At 37.1% G+C, this 6321-nt stretch overlaps 1 pseudogene across 1 annotated transcript; it reads left to right on the top strand.

Annotated features, from left to right (window-relative positions):
- Positions 1 to 371: 371 nt before the first annotated feature.
- Positions 372 to 4526, top strand: LOC143885622 (G-type lectin S-receptor-like serine/threonine-protein kinase SD1-13; annotated as a pseudogene). Its single transcript, XR_013253514.1, has 6 exons — positions 372 to 1554; positions 2452 to 2698; positions 2820 to 3016; positions 3399 to 3630; positions 3748 to 3898; positions 4010 to 4526. The product of XR_013253514.1 is annotated as a G-type lectin S-receptor-like serine/threonine-protein kinase SD1-13 (transcript).
- The last annotated feature ends 1795 nt before the right edge of the window (positions 4527 to 6321 follow it).

Genomic DNA, 6321 nt, shown 5'->3' with positions numbered 1-6321 from the left:
TGTATCCCTTAGACTCGACTATCTTAGTAATTTTGTGTTTATGTTGAATTTCGATTAAAATTCTTCTTTTTTTAGAACAGTTTTAATGCATTTTTTAAATTATTTTCTTTTTCTTTTTCTTTCTCAGCCCGTGCATCTCATGGGTTGCACACTAGTTTCAACTCTATTATAGTCTTCATGGAATTGTGTTAAAGTCAGTTTGGAAGACATTTCAACTCTATTTAGTCCATCCAATTGTGATAAAGTCAGTTTGGAAGGTAAGTGGTAGCTTCGGAGAAAAATGAGGAGATTTCTAGCTTATTATCCTTCGCTTATCTGACATAGCCCAGATTAAAAACTAAGAAACAGGAAGGACTTTTTTTTAATACTCCTCAGTTAGTTATAACATAGTATCTGCCAGAGAGCGCTTCACGTTGGGCTTCTTCAGTCCTAGTAATTCTAGTCGTCGCTATGTTGGAATATGGTACACCATGTTCCCTGAGACTATTGTATGGATCGCCAACAGAGAAAACCCGGTTATGGATTTTTCAGGAGTTCTAACGATCAATGACAAAGGAAACCTTGTTGTCCTGGATGGAAAGGCAAACGTTCTTTGGTCAACAAATGCTTCAATTGCCACTAGTAATTCAAGTGCTAAGCTCCGTGACACTGGTAATCTTGTACTGGGACAAGGAAATTTCGATATTAATAGTGGAGGTGTGTTTTGGAAGAGTTTTGACCATCCAACAAACGTGTTGCTGCCAGGCATGAAGCTCCGCTCGAATCCAAGGAACAATGAGAACCAGCTGCGGTGGTCATGGAAAAATTCTTCTGATCCTTCGGTAGGAAATTTTTCTGTCGGCATCCTCGACATTAAGAAGCTTCCTCAGTTAGTTATCTATAATTAGTCCAATCGATACTGGCGAACAGGGCCTTGGAATGGTCAAATATTTGTAGGGGTACACGACACGGTCAACTTTTACCTCAACAGATACAAATTAGACACACATAGTGAAGAAGGATGGGCAGAAATTTCTTATGCTTCTTCCAATGAATCTTTAATTTCGTTCTTTGATTTGGATTCATTGGGGAATTTGCAACAATTGAGGTGGGATGAACAAAAGAAGGAATTGCTTATTGATTGGTCAGCACCTGATAACAAGTGTGATGTTTACGGAATTTGTGGATCTTTTGGAAGCTGTAATCCACGTAATTCAGCAATTTGTAGATGTTTGAGAGGGTTTGAGCCCAAGTTCAATGAAGAATGGGAGAAGGGGAATTGGTCAACTGGTTGTCTGAGGAGAAGTAAGCTGAAATGCGAGAGAAATGGCACTAGCAGTATTGAGGAAAAAGGAGATTGGTTTTTGAAGTTGGGTAGTATTAAGTTACCAGATTTTTTAGATTGGTCGGATGCAACGCTCTGTGAAGAGAAATGCGTGAAGACCTGTTCTTGCGTAGCTTTTGCATATGATAATACCATGGGTTGTTCGTTTTGGAGAAAAGATTTGATAGATATTCAAGAGTTCAGTTCGGGGGGGATGGATCTGTACATCCGTCTAGCAGATTCCGAACATGGTAAGATTGATATTTATTTCTTTATTTTTTCTTTCACTAGATAAAAATAAAACATTTGCAGGCCCACTAAGCTTTCATTAATTTTATTTTTTCTTCTTTGAACTGGGTAACCAAGCTTTTATTGATGAAAAAAAGTTGAAATAACAATATATTGAGGAGCAATTTTGTGAGATAACAGAGAGCTTCCTCTGAAATAGCCAGAATGAAACGAAAATAGGGAGAACACCATAGTCTAGAATTAACCGTAAATTCCAGTTTCCTGTTTCTAACATTACTGAGCTAAGAAATTTTAGTTGAATACAGTAGTCTAGAATCTTCTAGAAAGTAAACTTCTAGGGTTGATTATCAATAAATAGACTTAGGTGCCTGATTTTGAATTCTGCAAATTGATAAGTTTTTGTTATACAAGTGTATTGTTTTCAAAAACGTTTCAGTTATCCTGGTTTTGGGCTTCCTTCATGCTCTCTATGGGACCCGTGCTTTCAATATGTTTTTCCTTCATTTTTCTCATATAAGTTGACATACTGGAACATCTTTATACTGTGGTTAAGATAAGTTCTGTTTGTTTATTGATAAAATCATTGGTAAGCAAGTGAATGTGAATGGGTCATAGACTCGTAGGTCTGAATTGTTTTTTTTTAATGTTGCAGATAAAAGGAGAGATGTAAAGTTTATCATAATACCAGCTGTCATTATCGGAACAATTACCGTTGGTGTCTGTGTGTACTTCTTTTGAAGTTGTATTGTAAAACACAGAGGTAAAGCTAAGACAATTTGCCTATGCAAATTATATAATATTATTTATCATTAAACATTAAACCTAAATATGCGTATGCAAATTAGATTAATATTATTTATCATATAACATTGATCCATTCTGTACTTCTTACTTTACAGACTCTGGAAAGAAAAAAGACAAGAAAGAGGGCCAAAACGTATTATTATTTGACATTGGTGTGAGGATGGAGGCAGCCAACAACTCTTCATATTCAGATACAGAGAGAAAGGGTATGAAGCAAGACACAAGCCTGGAACTTCCATTGTTCGATTTTGGAAGACTAGTAACTTCAACAAACAACTTTTCTGATGCAAATAAGTTCGGACAAAGGGGATTTGGTCCTGTCTACAAGGTTTCTCTCTCTTTGTCACAGGAATAGAAAATAAAAACTGTGGATTATGTAGTGATCTTTCTGAGACCACATAATTAGTGTGAATTAGATAATCATTTTCCTATTAATTGATTGCATCCTGGGCAAACTAACTAGTGGAAAGGAAATAGCTGTAAAAAGACTTTCAAAAAGATCTGGGCAAGGCTTAGAGGAGTTTAAGAATGAGGTTGTGCTGATTTCAAAACGCCAACACCGGAATCTTGTTAAGCTCCTTGGCTACTGCATTGAAGGAGAAGAAAAGATGTTGGTCTATGAGTACATGCCTAACAAAAGCTTGGATGTTTTTCTCTTCGGTTAGATCTCTCTCTCTCTCTCTCTCTCTCTCTCTCTCTCTCTCTCTCTCTCTCTCTCTCTCTCTCTCTCTCTCTCTCTCTCTCTCTCAATTCTATGTTCAATACAGAACAGTACGAAACTTACTTAGATGAAGATTCTTCCATAAATTACCAAAATTTGAGGATCCTTCAAGCTTAGATGATTCCTTAACCTCCACATCCGTTTTTTGTTAGTAGCACAAGTCTGTTGATTAGACATACATTGTTAACACAAATACGTTTTTTTTTTTTCGACAAGCGTAATCCCAACTGCATGTGAAATAGATGGTTTTATGAACTTATATCTCCTCATTTACCTCAAAAAACTAATTGATTTACATGCTATAATTTGTATTCGGGTCAGATCCAACTAAACAAGCACTACTCGAATGGCCTAAACGGTTTCACATTGTCGAGGGAATCGCTCGTGTACTTCTTTATCTGCATCGGGATTCCAGATTGAGGATTATTCACCGAGATTTAAAGGCAAGTAACATATTGCTTCATGGAGAACTCAAAATTTCAGACTTCGGCTTGGCAAGGATATTCGGTGGAAATCAAATTCAAGCAGATACTAGAAGGGTTGTTGGGACATAGTAAGTACTAGTGGCTCGCGTAAAATAAAGGTTCTTATTCTCTTGTTTCAATTCAGTGCTTTCGTTTATACTATTTCTGAGTTCATGATCTGAAAATTAAAAAACAACGATGTGCAGTGGCTATATGTCCCCAGAGTATGCTATGGAAGGGAGGTTTTCAGAGAAATCGTATGTCTTCAGCTTTGGGGTTTTGCTATTAGAGATTGTCAGCGGGAAGAAGAACACAAGTTTTTACCATCACGAGCTCACTCTAAATCCCTTGAGTTACGCAAGTACATATCAATCATTTTCTCTTTATATGTTTAAAAGCTCCATTTATCTCCAGCAATAGAGTTCAAATCTTCGAATTTCCATGTATATGAAATTGAGATTGTTTCAGGCATGGAAATTATGGAATGAAGAGAAACTGTTAGAGTTGATTGATCCAGAACTGGGTGACTCATTCTCCCTAGCAGAAGTTTTGAGATGCATCCAAGTAGGGCTGCTGTGTGTTCAAGAGTTCGCAGCAGATAGGCCAGCCATGTCTTCCGTAGTTTTCATGCTCAGTTGTGAGATTGCATCTCTTCCGACTCCAAAACAGCCTGCATTTACAGAGAAGAGAGCATCCGAGCTCGGTACTGAAATCTGGTCTGTAAATAATGTTTCTATTACTATGCCTCAAGGCCGATAGCATACACAGCTCATCTGTTCCAAATAACAAATGCTTTTGTTCGAAATAAAGTTTAAAATAATGAGTTCCACCGTTGGTCGGGATCAATGATACCATGAGGAGTCTAAATCCTTCATCTCTGGGCCCACGGAATTGTATATAACATATGATAGCATTACTGTGTTTAGACATTTCTATTCATTTGCTCGTACAAATTTAATGTAGATTGTGCTCATTTTTTTCTTAAGCTTCCATTTCCAAATTGTTGATTGATAGATGATTTCAGCTGATAACTGTGATTTTCAGCTCATATCATCTCTGCGTTTGGGCTTACTAAATGAAGGATTCAGAAAAAGCCAAGGTATCTAGGCAGTATTTTGTATATGTTGGTTTTTCCCACTCCGGGCCTTGGGCCTATCAAGAGGTACATGGGTTGTACACCGATGTAGCGCCCAACACACATACTTATAGGAGTGTAGGTGTATCCTATATTAGAGATCCTAAGCTACCAGAGGGTTCCCTGGGATTTTCATAGGTGCTCTCTCTGTTCTCCATCTTTCTCCTACGATTGGGCTATCTTAGGGCTCCATCTAGACCTTGGGATATCAGAGCGTGGATATTAGTTATAGCCCATTTTGTGAAAAAACTTCACTGACGAGACAAGGTGATTTTGCTTGGAGCATGAGTCTCCTTATCCCCTTAAGCTGTTTTTTTTTTGGGGGGGATTTTTGCTGATTACTCCCTACATGGCAAAATAATTGCTTAGTAGTCCGTAAGAATAGCATATTATCCAATCAGTCCTACTTTCAGAAAATATTTGCTAAAAGGTCCCTAAAACTCACCTACGTCAATTTTCTCCGTTAAAAATTTTGAAATGGCAAATTTACCCCCAACCCATTTAAACCTTTATAGCGTATTTTGATTTCCTTTCCAATATTTTAGGAAACAAATTAGGAAATAAGAGAAAATAGTATCTCATCCAATATTCTCGTAGAAAATCCTTCAACAAAAAAATCATTTTAGGAATTAAATAAATTTAAAATCCCTCTTAAAAAAATTAAATAGGGTCCTCAAACAAAACCATCCCAAGTTCAAATTTTCAACACAAAATCGGATAACATTCAAATTTTCAATGTATCACTAACATTCCAGGGTGCCACTACCTTATTAATGTTCAAACATAGCTTGTCTTTTAATTTTAAGAGGATTGATAGGAAAACGGATAATTGTGTTGAAGAAAAGAACGAGATCATCTATTGTTACACGTGCTCATACACCAAAAAACGAGAAGCGTGTATCTCGAGAAATGCAAAAAACATCCAAATCTATCGGAAATGAGGTGGCAACCTTGCCTGACATGAAAACAAGTGGGAAACTATGTCATTTCCCCTTCTCAAAAAATTTATGAGATAAGATAACTGAAAGGCTGGAGTCTTACATAGCAGCGAAAAATTACACCCTTTTCCTTTACTTTTCCTTGGCAGGTGATGTAATTGAAAAGGTCCTAGGAGAGAAAATTCTTTCAAGGTTCCAATCTTGCTTAAAAAGAAAGCACCTTTCGGAGCATTTGGACAGAACCAATCTGTTATTACAATGGCATGGCGAGAGGGCTAGGACAGCAACTCTTTTAAGCAAATCAATGAAAATAAGAGGGTATTTCGAATTGGGTTTTTTCTATAAGTAGAGAGGGTCAATGCTCGAGCTCATCTTGGTGGAATGAGAAATCATCTTGGACCCATGATGGTTTAGAAAAGACCTTGGAATGTAGAGCTGGTAACCAAGCACAAAACTTACTTTGAAAAAGCTAGAGTGACACTAGAAAACAAGAAAGAGGACCTGGATGATTTTTCCTCCAAGCGAAATAACCAAAATGCCCTGTTTTAGGTGTAAAATTTAAAAATAATTGGCTTCCACACGCCAGATTCAACTAACAACAACCGGAGTCTTTCCATTACCTTTTTTTTTTTGTTTTTGAATGGTAGTCTTTCCATTACCTTAATATCAATAAACTTTGGTCGGGTCCGCTTAACCCCAGCCTAAGA

The sequence above is a fragment of the Tasmannia lanceolata genome, unplaced genomic scaffold (assembly GCF_043159265.1).
Source record: "Tasmannia lanceolata isolate RefF3 unplaced genomic scaffold, GAP_Taslan_0.1 ptg000008l, whole genome shotgun sequence".
In the NCBI taxonomy this organism is placed as follows: domain Eukaryota; kingdom Viridiplantae; phylum Streptophyta; class Magnoliopsida; order Canellales; family Winteraceae; genus Tasmannia; species Tasmannia lanceolata.
This window is presented reverse-complemented; position numbering and strand designations above follow the sequence as displayed.